A 27,108-nucleotide genomic window follows, 5' to 3' on the forward strand; every position below is an offset into this window, starting at 1 on the left:
GCCTGAAAACTACCGCTCCCAGCGTGCACTGCTTCCTCCGTGGCTGTCTCGCAATCCGACTCCACCGGGCTAAAATTTCCACTCTGGGTGGGCGCGCTGCACCCTGTGACGTGTGGTCCCCCGAGGGTCTCGGGCGGTTCCTGCGATCCTTCCTCCCCCGGCTCCCTGCAGCCAGCCGCCCCACTCCGTGGGCTGCCGAGTCCCGGAGAGCCCGTCAGCTCTTTATCCCTCTTCCTGCGTATGCGATTCGCTGAGGGCTGGCAGGATGAGGCTCCGACGGCCTCAGGTCAGTGCTTCACGCCTTAGGGAAAAGTAGTCCTACTGGAGTAGTCTTCTACCTTCAGGGAGATTTCAATACTGTAACAGCAAAAATGAATTGAGCCTTTGACGGCAATGTGCTGAGAGTTTTACTTGCATTCTCTCATGCACTCTTCTCAACTCTTAATAGGTGAGTACCACCGCCCCCATTTTTGCAAACGAGGAAACCGAGGCCAGAGAAGTTAGGTAATGAGCCTCGTCACGCTGCTGGGTTAGATTCCAACCAGGCTCTGTGACTTGGAAGCCCTTGCATGTAATCACAAGAGTGAAGGAGGGCACGGGGGGCCTCGTACTTGATTAATAATAGTCATCTAGAAAGCTCAATGTAAGGAAAGTAGTGTGAGCTGCAAAGAAGGTTTAATGAAAATTGTAACTTGCAATTAATTTTGATGGCCGAGGCAGAATGAGGAGTAAAATCCTCTTGAAAAACCACACTGTTTTTCTTGTGTGATAATTCAGTAGGTAGGTGCAGAGTTTAGGAGCTTGGGCGTGACCTCTGTGACCACAGGAAATCGCTTACTCTTAACCCTCAGCAGCTCAGCTATTCTTCCTTGATTTCTTTTTTTTTTAAATTTTTTTAATTTTTTATTTTTTTGTGTGGTACGCAGGCCTCTCACTGTTGTGGCCTCTCCCTTTGCGGAGCACAGGCTCCGGACGCGCAGGCTCAGCGGCCATGGCTCACGGGCCCAGCCGCTCTGCGGCATGTGGGATCTTCCCAGACCGGGGCACGAACCCGTGTCCCCTGCATCGGCAGACGGATTCTCAACCACTGCGCCACCAGGGAAGCCCCTTCCTTGATTTCTATCATCTTACATCCTCTGCTTCCCTCTCAGACCGACCATTCAGGTGACACCTATGACTCCTCTGCCTTCATTACCCCTCTCTGTCTTAAAATTTTAATGTTTTCTTTTTGTCGGTTTTCTCTTTGTACTCTATTCCTTGGTGATTTCTTCCACTCATGGATTCAACCATCATATCCCTGTGGTTGATTTCTAACTCAGTATCTGTCCTGATCTCCAGACCCACATTTCCACCTCCCCAATAGAAATTCCCTTCTGTCTGGCCCAAGGGTAAGCTCAAATGTAATAATGTTAACTGACTCAGTATGTCAGAATCATCTTCAACTCATCCTCCTCCTTCACAGTCTCTGCCCAGTCACTTGACAATTACATAGATTCTACTTGTGCTGTCACTACCTTTCTACTCCTGCTTCTGCTCAGCTCAAGCCTCCATTACCTCTTTCCTGAACCATCACAATAGCCTCCTAAATTATCTCCTTGCCACCCTAACTTTTCTCTACATTGCTACCAGAGTTGGCATTCAAGGACATCTACAAATCCTCTGAACACGTTATCTCCCTTCTACCCCTGCCCTGCACTCAAGTCCTATGAGAAAACTAACAGATTCTCATACTATATCCTTTCTATGCCTTTGCTGTTACCATCCCCTCTGCTGTCCCACCATCTTTGTCTGTAGAATACTCACTACCCATTAAGTCTCTGCTCAGATTCCACCTCCACAAAATCCTTCCCAAACCTTCCAGCCATTAGACATCATCCTCCCATTGTATTCTGTGTCCTTATTATTGTGTTTTTCACAGTCAGCCATGTCCACTAGATTGTGACTGCATGCAGGGTATTGACTTTAGCTTATTTATATGTATGTTCCAAAACTCAGCACTGTGCCTCTCATATTATAGATGCTCAATAAATGTTGGGTATAGTTATCTGTTTTATTATCCCTTCAGTTTCCATATCTATAAAGTGGGAATAATAGTTTTTATCTACTTACATGGAGGCTGTGAAAACACATGAGGTCATTTCTGTACAATATTTAATTTTACTCTTTGTACAGACCTGCAACCCTATGTTGGTTCCATCCTGGATCCTCTTTGGCAGCTTTAATGATGAAATTAGCTAAGTAAATACTACCTGTGGATTGTTCTTGGCTCTGGCACAGAGAACATGGCAAGCTAAAGGTCAACATGAATCATTCAGAATTTGAAAACTAGGAACAAAGAAAATAGAAAAACAGTCAGCGACCTTCAGTTATATTGAAATGTGGTCAATTATTTGTAGTGAATTACTGGCAATAACTCAATTTTCTTTGCCTTCCTGATGTTCCAATCCTTTATAAGAAGTCAATATTGACTAGTAACTGTCACTGAGAAACAATGTTCTCAAAAAGAAAAAGTACTGGCTTTTAATGTGTAGCATTTTCTGGTTTATTTTTTCCCCCCTTGGCTTATTTGTTTTTAAGCTACCACTGCATTTTAAAGGTGTATAATGAGAACACAGAACATATTCTTTGTTGACTAACTAAATAATAAGCATCTTTTTCTCTCTTACTGAAATTCAATTTCTAGCCAATGGTTGAGTCCATTTTTCACTAATCTCTGCAAAACCATAAGGATAAAAGCTGTGGCCTAAAAAGCATTGCAAGTTAACGTATATAAAGTGAAGCCCGTGGAAGTGACATAAAAATATATTCACAAAGTGCATTTCAAAAAAGAACCCGTTTAAACCCCTTACTAGAAATAATAGAAATTCTTAGCTAACTGGCAATTTGTGAACACCCGGAAAGTTTGACATTCATTATTTCAAAACCTACACACGGTATTTTAGAACTTATATACTTAGTGATAAAATGCATACAGGAAGCACAACCTTCCGATTCTGAACCAGGAAGAAATAGAAAATATAAGCAGACCGGTTACAAGCACTGAAATTGAAAACTGAGATTTAAAATCTTCCAACAAACAAAAGCCCAGGACCAGATGGCTTCCCAGGCAAATTCTATCAAACATTTAGAGAAGAGCTAACACCTATCCTTCTCAAACTCCTCCAAAATATAGCAGAGGGAGAGACACTCCCAAACTCATTCTACAAGGCCACCGTCACCCTGATACCAAAGATGTCACACAAAAAAACTATAGGCCAATATCTCTGGTGAACATAGATGCAAAAATCCTCAACAAAATACTAGCAAACAGGATCCAACAGAACATTAAAAGGATCATACACCATGATCAAGTGGGGTTTATCCCAGGAATGCAAGGATTCGTCAATATATGCAAATCAATCAATGTGATACACCATATTAACAAATTGAAGGGTAAAAATCATATGATCATCTCAATAGATGCAGCAAAAGCTTTTGACAAAATTCATCACCCGTTTATGATAAAAACTCTCCAGAAAGTAGGAATAGAGGGAATCTACCTAAACATAACAAAGGCCATATGTGACAAACCCACAGCCAACATCGTTCTCAATGGTGAAAAACTGAAACCATTTCCACTAAGATCAGGAACAAGACAAGGTTGCCCGCTCTCACCACTATTATTCAACATAGTTTTGGAAATTTTAGCCACAGCAATCAGAGAGGAAAAAGAAATAAAAGGAATACAAATCGGAAAAGAAGAAGTAAAACTGTCACTGTTTGCAGATGACATGATACTATACATAGAGAATCCTAAAGATGCTACCACAAAACTACTAGAGCTAACCAATGAATTCGGTAAAGCAGCAGAATACAAAATTAATGCACAGAAATCTCTTGCATTCCTATACACTAATGATGAAAAATCTGAAAGAGAAATGAAGGAAACATTCCCATTTACCATTGCAACAAAAAGAATAAAATACCTAGGAATAAACCTACCTAAGGAGACAAAAGACCTGTATGCAGAAAACTATAAGACACTGATGAAAAAAATTAAAGAAGATACAAACAGATGGAGAGATATACCATGTTCTTGGATTGGAAGAATCAACATTGTGAAAATGACTGTACTACCCAAAGCAACCTACAGATTCAAAGCAATCTCTATCAAACTACCAACGGCATTTTTCACAGAAGTAGAACAAAAAATTTCACATTTTGTATGGAAACACAGAAGACCCCAAATAGCCAAAACAATCTTGAGAAAGAAAATGGAGCTGGAGGAATCAGGCTCCTGGACTTCACACTATACTACAAAGCTACAGTAATCAAGACAGTATGATACTGGCAAAAAAACAGAAATATAGATCAATGGAACAGGATAGAAAGCCCAGAGATAAACCCACACACGTATGGTCACCTTATCTTTGATAAAGGAGGCAAGAGTATACAATGGAGAAAAGACAGCTTCTTCAATAAGTGGTGCTGGGAAAACTGGACAGCTACATGTAAAAGAATGAAATTAGAACACTCCCTAACACCACACACAAAAATAAACTCAAAATGGTTTAAAGACCTAAATGTAAGGCCAGACACTATCAAACTCTTAGAGGAAAACATAGGCAGAACACTCTATGACATAAATCACAGCAAGATTCTTTTTGACCCATCTCCTAGAGAAATGGAAATAAAAACAAAAATAAACAAATGGGACCTAATGAAACTTAAAAGCTTTTGCACAGCAAAGGATACCATAAACAAGACCAAAAGACAACCCTCAGAATGGGAGAAAATATTTGCAAATGAAGCAACTGACAAAGGATTAATCTCCAAAATTTATAAGCAACTCATGCAGCTCAATAACAAAAAAATAAACAACCCAATCCAAAAATGGGCAGAAGAACTAAATAGACATTTCTCCGAAGAAGATATACAGATTGTCAACAAACACATGAAAGAATGCTCAACATCATTAATCATTAGAGAAATGCAAATCAAAACTACAATGAGATATCATCTCACACCAGTAAGATTGGCCATCATCAAAAAATCTATAAACAATAAATGCTGGAGAGGGTGTGGAGAAAAGGGAACCCTCTTGCACTGTTGGTGGGAATATATATTGATGCAGCCACTTTGGAGAACAGTATGGAGGTTCCTTAAAAAACTTAAAATAGAACTACCATATTACCCAGCAATCCCACTACTGGGCATATAACCTGAGAAAACCATAATTCAAAAAGAGTCATGTACCACAATGTTCATTGCAGCACTGTTTACAATAGCCAGGACATGGAAGCAAGCTAAGTGTCCATCAACAGATGAATGGATAAAGAAGATGTGGCACATATATACAATGGAATATTACTCAGCCATAAAAAGAAATGAAATTGAGTTATTTGTAGTGAGGTGGATGGACCTAGAGTCTGTCATACAGAGTGAAGTCAGAAACAGAAAAATACCATATGCTAACACATATATATGGAATCTAAAAAAAAAATGATTCTTATGAACCTAGGGGCAGGACAGGAGTAAAGACACAGACATAGAGAATGGACTTGAGGACACGGGGAGGGGGATGGATAAGCTGGGATAAAGTCAGAGAGTGGCATGGACATATATACACTACCAAATGTAAAATAGGTAGCTAGTGGGAAGCAGCTGCAAGGCACAGAGAGATCAGCTTGGTGCTTTGCAACCACTTAGAGGTGTGGGATAGGGAGGGTGGGAGGGAGACTCAAGAGGGAGGGGATATGGGGATATACGTATGCATTTAGGTGATTCACTTTGTTGTACAGCAGAAACTAACACCACACTGTAAAGCAATTATACCCCAATAAAGGTGTTTTTAAAAATGCATATAGGAGTTAAACAAGAGACTTTGGTGTGTTAAACAGGAAAAACACTGGTGGAAAGCATTAACGAGAATAGCTATAAGGACTTTTAAAGACTATGGAAGAGATTTTAGATTCATTAAGCCCATTAAAAATGGTAGGAAATAAGAGCCATTTATAAAATGCCCATTAACCTGATAAGAGTTTGCTTGCACAGCCTTTCAGCTTATGTAAATATGTATGCTCACCTGGTGTTCTCTTTACTTGCTTGCGTGGATGAATCAGGAAGTAAGGAGGGGTTGGAGCCCTGGTTAGAATCATATGGATTCACAAACATAAAGGAAAGTCTCCACTTTAATATTATGGCTGAGAAATTGTCCCAGGAGGCTGAGACCATTTGTGTGAGACCGACCTATAGCAGCAGGTCCTAAATGACTTGAATTCTTTAGTATGACAGAACTTATTACTCCTAAAACTCTAGTGTAGAATTTGGGAGTGGTGATTTTGTCATTCTTCAAATTGCTTTTCCTGTTATTTGAGAATGTATGGAGTTTACAGAACATTTTTCTTCCTGAGAACTCAGTCTTGCAAACATTAAATAAAGACAGTACTTATTCTACATTTACAACCAAAGAGTACTTCATGAAAAAGGTACTCGGTGAATGTTGTGGACTGACTCCATTATTGGCTCTCTGACTGGGGTTTCTAAATTCCAAGAAAGAGAATGGGAAATTTGAATGATTCACTACCCCCAGAGATGTCCCCAGGGCTTTTTCCGCCTCTCAGTCAGAGTTGAGATCTTCCACATTGCTTCAGCTTCAGATTATTATCTCGCTTCTGTCAGTGGCACCTGCACCAGCTCTCTCAGGCAAGAGCTTTTTCTCCTACGGCATGTTTAAGGTTGATCTCACCCTTGTGTTTGTGTCTCTCATTCAGTAGCCATTTTTCATGTACTTCATGTATCAGAAACAACTCCAAGTCACATGGCTCTTCACAAGCAACTGCATCTTGCCTTTGGCCCCTCTCCTAAGTCCACATTTTGTACTACCAATTTAGTTTCTACTTCACGTGTTAGTCTGGCCACAAGGTTTTAAGTCAGCACCATTCAACAACATTCTGCACAGCTTGCATTGGTAGCTTAATGGTGACTCTGAGCCAGCTCTGCTGCTTATTAGCCATGTTATCGTATGCAAATTACACAACTTTTTGTGCCTTAGTTTCCTTATTTGTAAAATGGGATAATAGTACCTACCCCAGCATTTTTTAGGAGGATTTAACTGTTTAATTGTTGTAATACCTTCATTATCAGGGTGTTGTGAAGATGTGAAGATGATGTGTGTAAAATATTTAGCACAGTTTGAAAGAGCTCAATAAATAATAGCTATTGATATTCTCATTATTATGGAGTAGAAAATTTGCCATTTTGAGACTAGGATTCAAGGGTGCAAATGAACTATTCTTAGTCCACTGCTGAAGATTAATGGCTTTTGTACTTTAAAAAAAATTTTATTTTATATTGGAGTATAGTTGATTTACAATGTTGTGTTAGTTTCATGTGTACAGCAAAGTGATTCAGTTATACATATACACGTATCTATTCTTTTTCAGATTCTTTTCCATTATAGGTTAGTACAGAGTATTGAGTAGAGTTCCCTGTGCTATACAGTAGGTCCTGTTGATTATGTATTTTATATATAGTAGTGTGTGTATGTTAATCCCAAACTCCTAATTTATCCCTCACCTCCACCTTTCCCCTTTGGTAACCATAAGTTTGTTTTCTAATGGACTCTCTTATTATTTATAGAACTAGCTCTTGAACAAATATCTTCAGAGCTTTCCTATCCCGTCTTTGGGGGCTTAAACTCAATTTTAGCATCCTCTTTGGGGTCCCAGGGCACCGCATTCTAATATCTAATTTTTTTCTGGTTTTTCTCCATGTCCCCTCACGTCACTTCCCTTTCCTTCCTATTCCTCCTCTTCATCTGACATGGATGTGTGTGTCACACACACACACACACACACACACACACACACACACACACACACACTTGTTTTGTGCCCACTGCTGAGCATTGAACTTCAAATCACATGACTTGAGTTCTCGACCTGGATCTTCCATTTACCATTCTATGAAAGTCAGTTTCTCTAAGACTCAGTTTTTCATTTTGTTTTGTTTTTTCATTCCATATGGCCAACAGAGATAGGCTGAAGTTCTAGCTGTGGAATCACATTAGTGGTCAGTGGTTAAGAAGGGGCAAATAACTTGCAAATAATTTAATTATGCAAAACTGCTGGCTTATTTTTGGTAGATAGTGATAGCAACCAAAATATAGGAATCAGGATTTTGACAACCTGTTTGTTTGATCTGACAACCTCATAGCCAGTTTATTATTAAACCAAGATTTAGGCCAGTTTCTGTCATACAGACATTTGTTAAACATTTGTTTAGCAAGCAGAGACAAGTTAACATATACCACCTGTTCTGTGAGTCTGATGAAATGCCAGGTCTTGGTCCTTTTGGATTCTGTAATCATGACCTTGCATGAAAGATTCACTGGAGGCATATGAACAATATTCCAGAGCCAGGATTCTATCATCCTTTTAGTAAGCATCAACCAACTGGAATCCCTTCATCCCCCACACCATTTCTAATGGTCCAGCTTTCTACAACTTTCATGCCAGGGTTGGGAGTACCTCTAAAATATTTTAGCTAGTCTGTATATCTTGGAAATCACAAATTCTATCAATGAGAGACTATTTCTAACATTCATTATGATGACTAACCATTAATTTCAACAATGAAAATTCATTTTTGACATTTGTTATATTAAATAGAATGGTCCTTAGCCAGGACATGGAAGCAACCTAAGTGTCCATCAACAGATGACTGGATAAGGAAGATGTGGCACATATATACAATGGAATATTACTCAGCCATAAAAAGAAATGAAACTGAGTTATTTGTAATGAGGTGGATAGACCTGGAATCTGTCATACAGAGTGAAGTAAGTCAGAAGGATAAAAACAAATACCGTAAGCTAACACATATATATGGAATCTAAAAAAAAAAAAAAAGTCATGAAGAGATTAGTGGTAGGATGGGAATAAAACACAGACCTACTAGAGCATGGACTTGAGGATATGGGGAGGGGGAAGGGTAAGCTGTGACGATATGAGAGAGTGGCAGGGACATATACACACTACCAAATGTAAATTAGATAGCTAGTGGGAAGCTGCAGCATAGCACAGGGAGTTCACCTCTGTGCTTTTTGACCACCTAGAGGGGTGGGATAGGGAGGGTGGAAGGGAGGGTGACACAAGAGGGAAGAGTTATGGGAACATATGTATATGTATAACTGATTCACTTTGTTGTAAAGGAGAAACTAACACACTATTGTAAAACAGTTATACTCAAATAAAGATGTTAAAAAAATAAAATAAAATAAAATAAAAATTTAAAAAAATAAAATAAATAGAATGGTCTTTAGTGTTAATAGAGATAAGATGGAGAAATGTACTTGTAGTACCCACCTCTATAGGGAGTCTCCCTGATGAGATCTCTGGCTGCCATCCAGGAGTGGGGATTTGTGATGGGGCAACTGACTGCACCTCAAGTGCAATTTAACCTAATCCATTCATAATATCATACTATCTGTGGTAAAGAATTTTAGATATACAGGCAGACATCATCATGATAATATTTACAAAGGATATATAGTACACCAGGAACATTCCCCCCGCCCTTAACACATGAGAATTATTATCCTTGTTTTACTGATGTAGAAAATGAAGTTCAGAGAGGTTATATCACTTTGCACAGGTCACAAGCAGGGAAATGGTACAGTCAAGATTTGGATATAAGTCCAGACCATTTCTACCATATTAGGTTGACCCTAAATTCTGGTTTGCCTGTGACAGTCTTGATTTACAGCATTATCCTATTATCCTATCTGATTATTGCCCCCTTTCATTTTCAAAACTGTCCCAGTTTAAATAATAACATATAATCATCCAAACTGTATTACATGGCCCTCAAAATCCAGGGATCTCCATTCCCCAACTGTGTCAGATTCTCTCAGATGTATGAACACACCACAGCAAGTGCTCCTGGCTTGGCTTTTTCTTGCCCCATTAGGCTATTTTGAATAAAAGGGAGAAAAAAACAGTATAATTAGGTGGCACAAATTCAGGAAAAGAAAATCCTCTAACAGGAAATACAAGTCTCCTCCTTTACTAAGAAAGATGTAATAATGAGTCACCAAGAAATTGGACAGACTGAAGTAGCTGATTATAAAATGTGATGAAAATTATGGGAAAAAGAATAAGACCATTATTGGAGTTAAGCTATATTTTCAACCGTGTTTGCCCAAGAACATTCATATTGAATAAATTTGGTGTCTGTCTTGTCTGTTTCCGTTTACCCTTACTAAAAGAGAAAAAAAATTGCACCCAGTTTTTACCACCTTAGGCATAATTTAAAAATCATACCTTTGGTTACAAGCTTTCAGTTATAAAATAAATGTAATGGGGATGTAATGTACAACATGACTGTAGTTAATAATACTGTATTCCATATTTTGAACGTTGCTAAGGGAGTGATCTTAAAAGTTCTCATCACAAGGAAAAATTTTGTAACTGTGGTGACAGATGTTAACTAGACTTATTGTGGTGGTCATTTTGCAATATATACAAATATTGAAGCATTACATTGTCACTTGAAACTAATGCTATGTGTCAGTTTTACCTCAACACACACACACACACACACACACACACACACACACACACACACGCATCTTCGGTATAGAATTAGATTTACCTCAGTTGTGGGAACTAGAAAGCACTTCTCCAGGATTCCTTGAAAATTGTCTCAGCGCATTCCTTCTCTAAGCAATACTAAAATTCCTTACCCTGCCATGACCGTTTCTTACAAGATAAATACAGCCATCTGTGGATGTATATGGGTTGAGAAATGCTGGCCTTTGCTCATCAGTGGGTTCCCCATGGCAGAGACACATCGCCACATGATCCCACAGTGAGCGGGCCTCCAGAACTGAGAAGCGCTCTTGTGTGAGGCAAAGGCAGCCCTCTGTCACTCATCATCCCATGACTGGGTTGACTATCAGAGGCTATTGTTTCAGTGTTTCTAATGGTCCCCTCTCTGAAGTGTACTATTCTTTGTAGCTTCTGCACTAAGGTTAAGTGGCAGCCACACCCTCTTCCCACCTCTGATATTGCCTGAAGTCTTGCCAACAGTGGGCTGGCAGCAATGGCAGATTGAGAACATTCTAGAAGGCCAACAAGACCAACTAGACAACTTGGGATTCACTGATTAATTCTTTGCATTGTGGCCTTGGTCAGATTCAGGCTCTTTCTTTAAATTCTAGGAAACCGTTGGGGGTAAAGGGTGGGGAAGATGGGAGAAGGAGACAACCACACAGTAAAATCTGTTACCTTGGTCTTGGAGGGGAAATGAGTCTTTTGAGTAGGGAACGTTAAAAAGGATAGAACATGGTTCGTGTGAAATTTACACCTATTTGATTGATAATAAAATGTGTTTCAACTCTTACCTACATCTTAAAAATACCCACTGGGCATTTGTGGTGTCATGGTCAAGGCGGGGGTCCTGGGAGTGTTTCGAGCTGCGAAGATAGGACAGATCTTGTCTATATCATACATCCAAATAAGAAAATCTCATTCTTTTCTAATCTAATAACGTGATCATGATCCCCCCCCCCTTTCTTCTTGTTGGGATTGTAAAAAAATGATGGCTAGTGTCTAATGAACTTGAACACCATTCTGTGTGCATTGTGTGTATACGTTATTTTTTGTCCTTTTTACAATTCTGTGAAGTAAGTACTATTACGATGCTCATTTTCCAGATGAGGAAAGTAAGACACCAAGAGGCCCTCAGTCTCCCAGCCATTGAATGGCAAAGCCAGGTTTCAAAGGCACGCAGTCTGGCCCTGGAGGAGGCATTCAACCAGCCAATTCCTTGCTTCATGACAAACTTTCTAAAATGGGTTAGCATGTTCCCCGCTGCCTTAAAGTACTAAAACAAACATCTGTAACTTGCTTAATTGTTCCACATGCGGCTCTCATATTGGAAAACATGACAAACTTTATAACACCAATGGTAACACAATTTCCTTGACTTATAGGACATTTGATATTATCTTTAAATGGGTTTTTGACATTGAAAAACATTCATTGACTCAACATTTTCTGTTCGCCTTCCAGATATAAGACACAAAATTGGGTAAGCACAGAGTCTTTGGGCAGAGCGGTGCCGGGGGGACCTGTCTAAGAGAGATAAGAGAAGGCCACAAATCATTATAAAATGAAACAGAAAATAAGTGCCATCAGAGAAGGGCAAATAAAGAGCTTAGGGAGTTCAGGGAGGCAAAGCTGCCAAATCTAATGATCTTAAACTCCCAGAAGTGTCCCATTTCCTTGAGTATCCATTGTCATAGCTGCTATGTGCAAACTATGATGAAATCTTTGGAAGTATCATAATAAGGACCTAAAGAAGCTATTAATAATTTAGCATTTCTTGGCCATGAGGTAAGATTAATTGGATTTAAGTAAATAATATTTATCTCATTTGAAATACTGAGATTACTCTTTTCTGACAAACCATACTCCTAATTTCCTTGAAGATATTGTTAAAGTCTAATCCTTAATGAAATCAGTGCCTCACCCTAATAGGTGCTTAAAAAATTCATATTCATTTGGTTGAAGACTTTGCTTAATTAAGCCAGCCTTTAGCACTCATTTGTACAGCTGAACATAAGTCTCATTATATCATCCTCAATAGTTATCCTCTGTTGCCTTCATCATATTTGATCCATCTTTCCATTCTTTTAGTCATTCGACAAACTCTTTTTCAGAGGTAGTAATCAGGGTTGATGCTTTTATTTCTTTACAACTTGAGCAATTTATTGAATGGTGGTGCCACTCACCAAAACGGAAACCATAGGATGAGGGGCAATTGGGGAGAGAGTGACAGATGGTAAGTTCAAAAGGGACATGCTGAGTTTGAGTTTAAGGTACCGATTTGACATCCAAGTGAAGGAATGCATGAAGAAGCTGGATGTATGGGTCTGGAGAGAGCCCAGCTAAATATAAAAGATTTGAGAGTCATCAAGCACCATAGGTAGCAGTTCAAGCCATAGAAAAGTGGTTCTTCACCTGAAGGGTAAGGACCCACAGGGAGTCACCAGGTGCTTCAGGATGTCCATGCAATCCTAAAATTATATGCAACAAGCCCTCCCCACAGGACGTATTTCATCACATTCTCCAAGGAATTCGTGACTCCAAAAAGGCTAAGAATGAAGGGTGAAAAGAAAAGGTTCAGGAAGAAACACCAGGGATCTCCAACATTTAAGAAGTGGAAGAACAGCAAAGAAAAGATCAGAAAATTCGGAAAGAGTCACAGAAGTCAAAGGATGAGAAAGTTTCATGGAGGGAGTGGTCAATAGTGTCCCATGTGGCAGAAAGGTCAAATGAGATAAGGACTGAAAGGTCCTTATCTTACTTGCCAATTCCCTCAGGAGTATTCTGTATGCAGTGGATACTCAGTAAATGTTGACAGAAAAATTATATCCATTAAATCATTTGAGAGCAGTGAAAGAAAAATTAATAGAGTGAGATGCCAATGGCAGGTTTAATTATGTTTGCTGTCACATTAACACATGAAACATATAAGAAATTAGACAGTTAAGATCTTATGAGGCCACTTTATAAAGTCTCTTTTAAGTGGTGAACTGAATCCGTCTCCCAAATAACTAGAGCCAGGTTTAGTTGGCTCTAAAGCTGTTTAGTAAACAGCCCCTTCTATTGAGTGAATGAAAAGATAATGTCTCTGTATACTTCATTGTCCCTCCTGCTATACTACAGTGCCTGAAAAACTGATTATTCTGGAAGCAAGTGCACGTTGACTGGATTATGTCACCCGGGAGGTGGGCTACAAACATTAGCTGGCTAAAATGTTTGCAGAAATACCATTAACCCACTACTATTGTGGATTGTTAGCTTGAGATTAACATCCTGACTTTTTATTTGCAACCCTTTTAAGTTTATAAAGATTTCATAAACACTGTATATATCATTTAATACTAAGAGTCATCCACCACTCCCATAAGCAAGTAGTCATAGAAGCCTTTCTTATAAGTTAAAAAAAAAAAGTCCCTATGTCTTTTAAGGATGTAGTCTCATATAGTATAAAGATGGTTAAAAATAATAGACAAGGGCTTCCCTGGTGGCGCAGTGGTTAAGAATCCGCCTGCCAATGCAGGGGACACGGGTTCCAGCCCTGGTCCGGGAAGATCCCACATGCCGCGGAGCAACCAAGCCCATGCACCACAACTACTGAGCCTGCACTCTAGAGCCCAGGAGCCACAACTACTGAAGCCCACACACCTAGAGCCCGTGCTCCGCAACAAGAGAAGCCACCGCAACGAGAAGCCCGCGCGCCGCAACGAAGAGTAGCCCCCGCTCGCTGCAACTAGAGTAAACCCATACGGAGGAACAAAGACCCAACACAGCCCCAAATAAATAAGTTAATTTAAAAGTAGACAAAAGTTTGTTTTGTTTTTAGCGGTACGAGGACCTCTCACTGTTGTGGCCTCTCCCGTTGCGGAGCACAGGCTCCGGACGCGCAGGCTCAGCGGCCATGGCTCACGGTCCCAGCCGCTCCGCGGCACGTGGGATCTTCCCGGACCAGGGCACGAACCCGTATCCCCTGCATCGGCAGGCGGACTCTCAACCACTGCGCCACCAGGGGAGCCCCCAGACAAAAGTTTTGAACATAGTTCAAATGATAGTGGTGTTGATGGTAAACCCTTTTATTAATTAGGATATAAGCCAAGGGACTGTAAGAAATAGATGCCAGATACAGTGATTCATACAAGACAGAAAGTTGTTTCTCTCCCAGGTAATATTCAGAAGCAGATGCGTGATTCAGGCCTGATGGACAATTCTACTCCACGAAGTCACTCAGGAACTCAGGATGTTATTCTGTCCCCTGGTAGGCATCTCAACAGTAGAAACTGGTTCACCAGCATCATATAAACCTTCCAGCTCCCATGAAGGGAAAGAGAGAGAGGAGGGCAAGCAGTTCCCTTCATAAAGGAATGTGACCAGGAAGGTGCACACACCACCGAGGCTCACATCTCATCGGAAAGGAGTTATTCAATTGGTCACACAGAGCTGCAAGGAAGGCTGAGATTTTTAGCCTCTAACTGAGCATCCATGTGGCCAGCTTAAACTCAGGAGACTCTGTTACTGGACAGGAGAAGAGGATAATAAATGTTGGGAGACACTTGGCAGTCGGGGGCCAGACTCTTGCTTTGGTGTTTCTTATTGTCATGATTATACTTGCAGATGCAAGTATGAGTTTTTTAGACTAAAAACTGAAATAGGATAACTCTGGAAAATCCTGTTTTACTTTTAATTTTGCTTATTATATATAGTTTATCTGTCAAATCCCCCAATACTGTGAATAAATAATAGAATCTCCTGGGAGAGGTGTTAAAAAACATTATTTTGACTGAGCCTTGGAGAAAGTTTGGTTACAGAGGTAGCCCAGCTTATCTTTATGACTTTCCTTATCCTGTCTCATCTGTGTAAGATGCATAGAGACGGTGTGTTACTAGAAATACTGCGAGACCAGCTTCCCTTGAGAGTACTTAAATCCCGTGGGGAGAAGAGACAGCTAGTAAGCAGTAAAAGCTATATTATCAGTAATTGCAGTCGCTCCTGGAATAAAAGAATAAAAGAGTTAAGTATAGTAGGATTAACATAAAAGTACTAGAGGGCTGTTATTTACCGTTTCACTTTTGCAGGGTGGATCCTGTTGGAAGTTAATAAGAAAACGTAGTGGTTTGCGAAGTTATTTACTTTACTTAATATTAGGTTTTTGTAAGAAAGCAGGAAAATTATGAGAATAGTCACCCAAGTAAGTGTGAATCCGAAATGTTTTCCCAACACTTCCATTCCTCCAGTATGCCAGGAAACCTAGATTTCAGAACCATTTTTATGCATTTATGAAGTTTTTTCCAACTCCCAGAAATCTGATTTGTGATTTCATTAACAGCAAATTCAAGAACTGTGCTATTCAACAGGGTAGCCAGTAGCCACGTGTGGCTGTCAAGCACTTGAAATGTGGTTAGTCCATAAATGTAAATATCTACTGGATTTCAAACACCTGTTATGAAAGAATAATGTAGACTATCTGATGATTTTTTCATATCGATTCCATGTTTAAGTAATAATATTTTAAATACATCGGGTTAAATAAAATATATTTTGAACACTAATTTGATCTGTTTCTTTTCACTTTAATGTGACTACTAGAAGAATCTTAATTATATTATGATTTCATACCATATTTCTATTGAACAGTGCTGATTTAGAAGCTACATCAGGGAGAGGATAGACAATCTCTTTTTCCAGGCTTGAATTGATCTAGTCTAGACAATGGCACATTGTCTTCATTCAAAGGTTATAGAGTTTTAAACCAACAGCCTCTCCCACCCCATACTCTCTCATTTCCCAAATCAATGGAAGGACACTGATAATGTATCCCAGAGTCATTGGCCTTGGGTTGGAAAATTTCTAATGGTGGCTGTTTTACTATTCTGCATGATGATTCTTTCCGTTTATGGACAATTCTATCAGAAACCCTTTCTTTACAGTGGGAAGAATATTGGCTTTCTGTAATTTCAACTTCTTCTAAGACTTTCTCCTTTCGCATAATTAAAATAAGTCTTATCCTTCCTGCCATATGAGTCTTACCATTTAATTTAACTTAAAAAGTGTGAGGTACTGTAGAAGTAACTGTAAACAGTATCATGCCCCCTTCATCTGCCCCAGCTCAAGTCGACTCCACCCCAGAGCAAACAGAGCAATTCCTGTTCCCTTTACTTGTTTGACACATTCTCATTTGTTAATAGAAGTTCTTTTATCAGAATATTCAATCTCTATAGATACAAGTTTGTGGAGAAAAGCAAGAGTCATTATAAGATAAAAATATTCACTAATGAACTGACCTCTAAAAATGTTAGCCTGCACTAACTTCATTTTCAGTTTAACACTGGTGTCTCTAGGACACAATAGTTTCTTCCAAAAGGAGTGATTTAAATACCAAAGGATTGAGAAGCACCAGGGGAAAACTGATGAAGCCCTTTCAAAGTATGATTTTTTTTGATGGTGTAGCAAAATTCGTATGATGTGAATTGTCTCTCATACTATCAAACCATTTATTTGTCAGGAAAATTTTTTTACAAACAAAAAACAGCATATCACACCATACTTGTGTGATAGGTTGAAAAACATGGCCCAAATGTTAGATTAATTAATGAATTAGTAAATATCTAGGAATGTAAATTTGATACCCTGGAAAATAGGATACTGTATTTTCTTGAAATTCTACTACATTTTCTTCCTCCATTCTGCATCCTTTATTTTTGAGAAGAAAAATACCAAACCATTACCCTTTCATCCCTTCCCTTTTGCCACCCTCTTGATGTTTTTAAGTACTATATGGTACCTTATAAGGTCTTTGTAGTGGTTTGAATGGTGGCCCCCACGAGATATGTTCATATCCTCACCCCTGCAACCTGTGAATGTGAGCTTACTTGGATAAAGGGTCTTTGCAGATGTAATTAAATTAAGGATCTGTGGATTATCTTTGGTGGGTCCTAAAGCCAATGATAAGCATCCTTAAAAGAAACGGAAGACACAGAGGAGAAGGCCATGTAAAAACTGAAGCAGAGATTGGAGTTGGGTGGCCACAAGCCAAAGAGCATCTGGAGCCACCAGAAGCTGGAAGAGGCAAGGGAGGCTTTGCCCCTAGAGCCTTCAGAGGGGGCACTGCCTTGCGGACACCTTGATTTCCAACTTCTGGCTTCCAGAACTGTGAGAAAATAAGTTTCTGTTGTTTTAAGCCACCAAGTTTGTGGAAACTGTGATGGCAGCCTTAGGACACTAGTATAGCCTTGCTTGTGATAAAAAGCCTTAACTTGTAAACTAGCTGAGGAGGGGGGAAGGAAATAGTCAACTTTCAACCTTCACTTTTGGCCCAGGTAGCCATTATGCTTTTTCTTGGTATCAAGGTTGGGTTGAAGGTATAACATGTCAAATTACTCAGCCCTAATCATACTAATTACTGAATAATAATCATTACTCATAATCCCTACTCTGCCATTATCTTGATAATTTAAGCAAGTTATTTTATCTCTTTGGGTCTATGTTTGCCTCTCCCTAAAATTAAAGGAGTAAGTTAGATCAGAACATCCCAAACTGCTTATCTTGAGGAATTCTCTTTTGAAGGATATAAATGGGTATACCCCACAATACCCTTACCCAGAGCCAGGGACTGGGGGTGGGTAGTGTTCTGTGTTCAAATAAATATAGGAAGCTCTGGGCCAGATGTCTGCTATGTCACCTTATCCCCTGGCTATCGCTGATTTGGATACTAAGGTAACTAAGCAAACTGGGTCCAGAAATTATAGTCTTTGCTGGTTCTTAGAAATGGGGATAAATAAACTCAGAGGCCATTAGATAGTCACAGTCCTACCTATAAAGTGGAGAAAGCTACTCTGCAGATAGATGATAATGGAGCAGATGAGCAGAGAGGCAAAACTGGGAGATCGGGTAGCCTCAGAGACGGGAAAAATGGAGACATTATCTCCTGATGGATTTGGGGTTCTTTAGTTCCAGCTAGATACTTCTCTAACCATAAAATCCACTCTCTTCATTTTGCCTACATAATTAGAGTAGGATTTTGTTACTTGCATCCAAAATAGCATTTGCTGAGACAGGAAGATTAGCATTTGGTAACTAATATCTTATTGGTGCATCTAAAATACTACAAAGAGAAAAAGTACTGCAAAACGAATCCTAGCTGAAGGCCTAGGGATGGGAATTAAAGTTCCAAATAAAGAGGAGAAGAAAGCAAATTTTGCATACTTCACAATTAACTTTATCCCTTACATTTTAGCACTAATTTAGTTAGCAAAAGGTCTAGCATAAAATTTAATGCATAATCCCTGTTCTCGGGGATTTTACTATAATGCTACTGATTCCAAACGAATATTAATCCCAATAGAGTCTCAGGTACAGCTGTGTGTAATTGATACAGGGTCACCAGTTTTAATTAAGTGGAATAAGGTTACTGCTTCCATGATAGCCGTTGTATAACTAGAAGTAAAAAAATATTTCGTTTAAAGGAGTGTCCCTACAAATTTTATAGGTTTACTAAATTTTAAAGAGGGATTAGGAGATTATCTTTTTCATGTAGAAGTATTTAAAATGCTTTGTGTCCTGAAGTACCTAGGGGTAAGACGGGAATAAACACACAGACCTACTAGAGCGTGGACTTGAGGATATGGGGAGGGGGAAGGGTAAGCTGTGACGAAGTGAGAGAGTGGCATGGACATACATACACTACCAAACGTAGGGTGGATAGCTAGTGGGAAGCAGCCGCATAGCACAGGGAGATCAGCTAGGTTGTTTGTGACCACCTAGAGGGGTGGGATAGGGAGGGTGGGAGGGAGGGAGATACAAGAGGGAAGAGATATGGGAACATATATGTACGTATAACTGATTCACTTTGTTATAAAGAAGAAACTAACACACCATTGTAAAGCAAATATACTCCAATCAAGAGGTTAAAAAAAATGTTGTGTCCATGTGTTTAATGGAGTCTAGCAACTTTATCTTCAGGCATTTTTTACCCACTAAGGGAAAGTTTCCATCTGTGGTTTTGATCTAGAAACCCTTATTTTTCAACGAATCAGAAAGGACACGGTTATACACCAAAGGATATTCGGATGAAAAATTTAAAACTCAGCAATTTTTTCAGACTTCAAGTGACCATATGTTGTGTTTTTCATAGCATGTCACGTTGTGCTTTAATGAGTGTGACCTCTTTCGTATTTGCAATTCCTTAAGGCATAACAAGCAAGCGGTAATGGGCATAAATAAATTGTCTCTCATGTAAGACCTCTTGGGGGATCCCTCAGTAATACACGGCTAAAAATAGAACCTAGGAGGTCCTAACTTCCCACGGGACAGTCTGTCAGATCGTGCACGCCCAGGCGCCTGGCTCTTCGTGGTGGGAAGAAAGTGCTGGCAAGGTGGTCTGGCAGATGCCGGGACATCACCTTAGGGATTCTGATGAAGAAACTTTGCTTCAAGATCAGAACTTCAAAAGAAGCAGCGGAGCCTTTCAGAACAGTACTCATCAAATGGTTATTGTGAGGTCAATTTTAACTTGGCAAAGGTTTCCAGTGACTTTCTCCCTTTTGCTGATATATCATTCCCAGTTATGGGAGTCAACGGGCTTAAGACTAGGAGTAAATGCACCCAAAGAATCCCTTAATTTATGGGATTCTAGGAAAACAGAGAACATTTTTGCTGAATTTAAATTCAAATTTAAGATATTTCAAAACATGCATGTTTTTCTGATTTTTGACAGTAAGACATCTTCATTTTGGAACATGGAGGGGGAGAAGGGAGGCGGATGCGAAAGACAATAAGAACCATTTAAAATCTCGCCAGCCCAAGCCACTGTTTCCATTTCAGCAAATTTTCTTCCCGGCTTTTTTGCCTATACATATATATTTAATTTCCTTGTGATTTTTTTTTTTTTAAACTCAAAACCATGGCTAAGCCTCTCCTACATTGTTGCAAACTCTTTATAAATGATTCTTTTCAAGGATGGTACCCCTAGATATATTGAAAATAAAATAGCTCATCAGAAAGATTTAAATGGTTCTTCTCGGTGTTCTGAAGTTCAAGGCAGCTATGAGTTTGGAAACCTGTAGGTGAAGACAGTTCTTTCTCCTCTCTCTTCTTCTTGCAGTTTAAATGGAGACTCGGAATCCATTTTATTAGAAGAGTGATGTAGGTTGTACCTTGTTGTAGAGCTTCTTGCCAACGGTGAGGACATGCACCTCCTGCATGTGCTCATGGTATGGAAGTCATTGCCAGGCACACGTCACATTTCTCCATGATGGTCTAAGCCACCATATCCATGATGTAGTCTCAGCTCATGTTAGTAAGGCTCTGGTTGTAAACATAATTTTTAATGACTGTTCTATCACTCGAGGTTCTTGGTTGCAAACAACACTCTAGCTAATTAAATTAATTAATTTAAAGTTTAAATCAGTGTAAATACGTTAATCTCTTGGAGGGCCCAAGAACTGGCTTGAGGAATATACAGCTCAAATTAGAGCACCAGGATGCTTCAGGAATTTAACTGCACCACTGACTTTGGAGTTCGAACGCTGCTGCTAGCCCCTCTGTCACTGCCCCTCTGAGAGCTGGACACCTCTCTGCCAAAACCTACCACCCTCAGCAGAATGGATTTTTTTCATGGACACCTCTTTTTTCTTACTACTGTTTTGAATTGAAATTTTGAAAGAGTGAATCTGACTAGAGGAACATACAACACATACCCATGCCCTAGCTGCGAGGGAAAGTGGAAAAACAAGTTGGTGACTTCACAAACTTAGGAACAGAGAAATTTTGCCCACATGTAAAGGCTCTTCATAAGCTACTGGGCAGAGAAAAAGTATAACAAAACTCAAAAAAACTGTGTAACGCTTTATTGCATAAATGTTTCATAATATGTTTAATAATTACTTTATTGTTGAAAACTTGGGCCACTTAAAACATATTTTTAGTCACTTTTATTGACGTATAATTTACATACTATTAAAATCTGCCCTTTTCAGTACACAGTTTTATGAGTATTGATAAATGCATAAAGTCATGGAGCAACCACCGTAATCAAGATATAGAATAGTTCCATCACCCTCTAAAATCCCCTCACATGCCACTTCATAGTCAGTCCCTCCCACGACCCCACCTGCAGGTAAGCAATGACCTATTTTTATCCCTATAGTTTTTCCTTTCCCAGATTGTAGTATAAAAGGAATCATACAGTATGTATCCTTTTTTTTAACTCTGCCTAATTATTTTGAGACTCATCCATGTTCCTGTATATGTCAGTAGAGCATTCCTTTCATTGTTGAGTAGTAGTCTATTATATGAATGTACCAATTTATTCATTCATTCACCAGCTGAAGGACATTTAGGTTTTCCAGTTTTTGACAATGATTAATACAGCAACTACAGACATCAGCATACAGGTTTTTGTGTGAACAAGAGTTTTTATTTCTCTTCAGTAAACACCTAGGAATGGAATTACTGGGTCATATTGCAAGGGAATGTTTAACGTTGCAAGAAACTGCCAAACTGTTTTCTAAGGTGGACATCTCTTTTTTGCATTCCCTCCAGCAGTGTATGAGAGTTCTAGCTGCATCCTCCCCGGCACTCAGCCTTGTTTTCATTTTAGTTCTGCTAATATGTGTTAAAAGTAATATTGATGCTAATCTTTGATGAAATTCCAGGACGGAAAATAAATACAACATGGGAACCCCAGTGAAAAGTCATTCTCTTTTCCTTCCCTTGCTCCCCTTTGCTTGACTATTCTTGCTCCCCATTAACTTTTCTTATAAAATTTCATCTCCTTGGGGACAGAAAGAAAAATATGAAGTAGACACCAGTAGAGTTAGGTGAATTAGTAGTAGCTGGTTACCTGGTCAACCCAAAAAACGTTTCACAGGAGAGAAGCTACTTAGGAAAGAGCCAGAAGACCTGTCTTGTACCATATTTTTATTTATCAAAAACCCTTAGAATTTTAAAGGACAGACACCCTTGCACATGGAAGAGAAGAAATAAAAGCCACCTGGAAGTCCAAAAATTAGTGTCTATAGATGCACTTTCCCCCTTGAGCCTGTTATAACTTTAGATATTCTTTTAATTTCTCTAGCTGCTGGATTTGTCCTTCGTATTGAATCTGCTCATCTAGGTTGTGATTTGGCTCAGTTCCTGGCTTCTGCTCCATGATTTATCCACTGCCCTTACCCCCTTGAACAACCTCAGTACCACAGTCACTAACTCCCCTGGCTTCAGACCTGCTAGTGTCAGCGTTTATACACTTGTTATTGGCTTCGGACCCAGCCATTATCTTCCAGCTTCCACCCAGCCCTTGCCTGAATGCTTGGGACTTGACATTATTGATAACTTAGATGGAAACACCAAAATAAATCAAATTTATGGATGCCATAATGCCAGGAGGATAGCTAATATGTTGGATGACAGAATTAGGACAAAGAATATTTCATTGTTTGGAATAAAGAACTGAAACTAATAAGGTGAATTGTAGCTGACTGAGGTTCTGAACTTAGTTTTGAAACTCAGCTGCGAAAGCATGAGATGGGAAGTCATGAATTAGTTCTGCCACATATGGAAATAACATAAGGTTTAAACAGACTACTTCCATGTGAGTCATTGGAGTGGTGAAGTAAGTGGGACTGCCAAGAATAACTGAATGTGGGCTGAAGCTTCATTACCAGACACAGAGTGAATTGGTCAAAGTGGACATGATCTCACTTTATGCCACCAGTCGGACCCTGCTTGGAATATCAGGTTCAGTTTTGGGTCACACACTCTGAGTAAGACAAGGACAAACTGAAATGTATCTACCTTCACCTCCCATCACAGTCTGGTTTCTGTCTTACCGAGGCACTGGTGGTGAATTTTTCGTGAGCCAGTGGACACATTTCATGCCTTATCCTATTTGACCTCGCTGCAGTATTTGACACATGGACCACTCCTTCCTCCCTCAAGTTGTCTTCTCCTCTGATTGCTTGTCATTATACCCTTTTACTTTTTTTTTTTTACCACTTATCTGACCGTTACATTTTCTCCTTCTGCTCTACAAATATGGATGTTCCCTAAGTTTCCTAGCCCACTTTTCTTCTATAAATTCTCCAAGGGAGATCCTATCATTTCTGTTGTTTCAATTACCAAATATATGCCATTGACTATTTCTGGGGACTATTTTCCTCAGATCCCTATTTCTAGCCTTGATTCTTTTTGAACTCTTGTTCTATATATCCTCTTTTTCTTTGGTGAAAAATTTTGATCCGTAAATGCCCAGAAGTCAACAAAAGGTCTCTAAGGAGGAAGATAAAAAGTTAAAAGGAGATAGACTTCCAAAAGTAGGACAAATCTAGTGGAGATTGTTTGCAATCTGGGACCCCTTCTAGATATTTAACCACTGAGGCACTTGCTTTGCCTGATTCACGTTCTGGGCAGAGATGCTTCTTGAAGGAATGGGTTCATTATGGCCTTCTCTGAGCTGCGGTCAGAAGTGGAGTGGGAACCTTGACGAGCCCCCCCTTTAGAAATAAATAGTGGGCTGACAATTAACCAGTCTTCCTTTTACCTTCTCAAAAGGACTCAAAAATGGTGGACTTGGGACCTTAAATCTAAGGACTTAACTTTTTTGTAACTTTAAGAGTTTTTATTTTTATTTCATGTATCTTCCCACAGTGCTTGAAAGCAACAACTTTACCATAAAAAAATGCTCTTTGCTTCCCTTTAAAGATAACAAGGACGGGAGGAAGTGACCAAAATGTGCCTTACTGGGCTGGGCTAGGGGAAAAGAAGATTTTTTGAGAGAAGGCGTTCTAGGCTATGAGGTAGAGGCTATTGAGGGAGAAGGGAGTTTTGAGGAGCCAGCTTCAAAGAAGAAAGGAAAACACAAAGAACTAGTTTGTAATTGAGCTGTAAAAAGACTCAACAAAGGAAGTCAAAGCCGTTATTACATAAAAAAAGACAAATTGGGGGATACTTAGTCTGGAAAAGGGATCTCAGTTGTTTGGAGATGTTTGAAATCTGTCAGGAGGAAAAGAGCTTAGATCGTTGTGTATTTCCCTGATGGACAAAATTGGACCCATGGGATGCAAATTATAGTTAAGGATGGTGGCAGAGGAGGAGTGGAGCATGAGAGTAACATTTCTGCTCTCCAACCATCAGAGCTGTCTGAAAACAAAATGATCTCCTTTGGGAGATAGTGAGTTCCCCATCCCTAGAGGGTGACCAACTAGTAGGAGGTTTTAAAGGGGAAATGCAAGCACTATGGAAGCATTTGCACTCGATGAACATTAGGGTATCTTCTAGCCCTGAGAGTCTATGATTCTATGAATTTATTGAGTATCTAGGCATGCAGGGAAAACTCCCTCTCTTCTAAAAGTTATGAGTCAAAACATATTAGAAATCAGTAAAAATTTCTTGGTGATACATGATTAAGTGCCAAAAGTTGTCAGCATAAAAGCTGAAGGAATTCTGAGAAAAAAAGCCTTGAAATGATGCAGGAAGCAGAATGTGAGTCCTGATGCAGTCCTTTGTGCTGGACAGACAAGAGAAGACATTCTTGGTGAGATGGCATATACTACAAGACGTAAAGGAAAACTATTGTAAAAGCCCCCAAAACTTTTATTCAGCTTTCATTAAAATTTTAAAAGAAACCATGGGTCACTAGGTACAACAATATTCTAGCAAGAAAGCTGGAAGTGCAAAATCTGATACAAGTGCTTTTAAAATGTTATATCCTGGGGATCATATTTTAACAGGAAAAGGGGAGGGATTAGGAATATTTACAAATCAGTTACCTTAGAGTTACAAAGAATATAGAATGCTAACCACGTAGGATAAACTAGCCTCTCCCGTTGCGGAGCACAGGCTCCGGACGCGCAGGCCTAGCGGCCATGGCTCACGGGCTTAGTTGCTCTGCGGCATGTGGGAATCTTCCCGGACCAGGGCACGAACCCGTGTCCCCTGCATCGGCAGGCGGATTCTCAACCACTGCGCCACCAGGGAAGCCCCAGGATAAACTTTTAAGTAAGATTTATCCTTACTTAATTGGTTTGTGGCAGGAAATAAGAGTTTCTAGCTGGTTTAAAATTTTGGTGTACTTTTGTTTTATTTTCCTTTTGAGAAGGGAAAAGAACTTTCCTTCAGAAGTGGGTGTGTGTTTATAATTATCCCCCAAGGACTGTAAACTTTCCTGAAGACTACCATTATTTGCTATAGAAAACGGCATCTATTATGGGCATGTTTGTTGTAGAGAATGGTGCTTGTTTATATGAAGTTATATACTGTTTGTCACAGGTCAAATTTTCTCACTCTCCTGAGATAATTAACATGTTGATCATGACCAATGACCTTGTTATAATTAATCTAAGCAGTATATAAAGTATATATTGCTAAGATGGGGGGATCGCTTTTAGACCTTTCTTCTTACAAGGTTTGTAAGTTTTAAAAATACTTTTAAATAGAAGACTCATTTTCCAAACCAATGCAAAAATCAAGATTCTTTGATAGATCAACAGATTAAGGTTGGGAATGATTGTGTTTTGTTCACCTAACGGAGAGTGGGGCTACAGCAGCACATAGACACTGGGGAAGGATGTGAGAAGGACCAACGTTCTGTGTGAGTGTTCATAGTTAGTATCCTACGGAGGCAAGAGTACCGTTTTAGAATCAAACAGAAGTCATCTGAGTCCTGCTGAGGCAGGCTGATTGCACTGATGCCCCAGTTAATGGCTCCCCTGAACTCTTGCCCAATGCAGTGTGTGACTCTGCAGCTCTTCCATCCCTGAATCTCGCCCAGCCTTGTGACTTGCTTTGGCCAATAGAATATGGCAGAAGTGATGTCACACCAGTTCTGAGCCCAGGTCTCAAGAAGCTTTTTGCCTCTCTCTCTCTCTTTCCTTCTCTCCCTCTCTTTTCTTGGCTTTCTGCAACAGGAATGCGCCTGAACCAGCCTGCTGAAAGATGAGAGACCACACGGAGTAGAGCCCAGTTGCCCAGCAATGGATAGGCTCCACCAACATACAGCCAGTCACCTCCCACACATGTTGAGAGAGCCAGCCAGGATGAGAAGAGCCGTCTACCTGGTGTTTGACTCATAGACTTCTGAGCAATAATAAATGCTTACTGCTTTGAGTTTTGGAGTGGTTTCATTTTGTAGAGATTGCTAAATCATACACCTGGTTCAACTACTTACTAGCTGTGTAACCTTCAGAAGTTGCTTAACTTCTTTGAGGCTCCTTTTATTCATTGTGCTAAAATGCACATTACCTCTTTTAATCCTGACAATAACCTTGTGATTCGGTACTATTATTCCCATTTCACAGACAAACTAATTCTTATAAAGGTTAAGTGGTTAGCCCAAGTTCACACAATACGTTGACAGCCATACAATTTTCTCATAAAGGACTTCAAAGCAAGTAAACCAAGTTTATAAGCAAACTTCGTGAAGAATTCTAAATTGTGATCTGAAAGGCAGAAAGGCTCATGAATATTAAGAGTATTTCCTTACATGGAATAATTGAAAATTTCAGTGCAGAAAAGATAACCCCCAAACTGA

General features: G+C 39.6%; 1 long non-coding RNA gene across 2 annotated transcripts; it reads left to right on the top strand.

Annotated features, from left to right (window-relative positions):
• On the top strand, window positions 1-26,664 carry LOC136793511 (uncharacterized). Of its 2 annotated transcripts, none has more exons than XR_010838925.1 (3): window positions 1-448; window positions 927-1,164; window positions 26,486-26,664. It is a non-coding gene; the product is annotated as an uncharacterized lncRNA (long non-coding RNA). The 2 variants fall into 2 exon arrangements; XR_010838868.1 differs by lacking the exon at window positions 26,486-26,664 and adding an exon at window positions 2,684-4,590.
• Window positions 26,665-27,108: the final 444 nt, after the last annotated feature.

Source organism: Kogia breviceps, chromosome 1, assembly GCF_026419965.1.
Source record: "Kogia breviceps isolate mKogBre1 chromosome 1, mKogBre1 haplotype 1, whole genome shotgun sequence".
NCBI classification, from domain to species: domain Eukaryota; kingdom Metazoa; phylum Chordata; class Mammalia; order Artiodactyla; family Physeteridae; genus Kogia; species Kogia breviceps.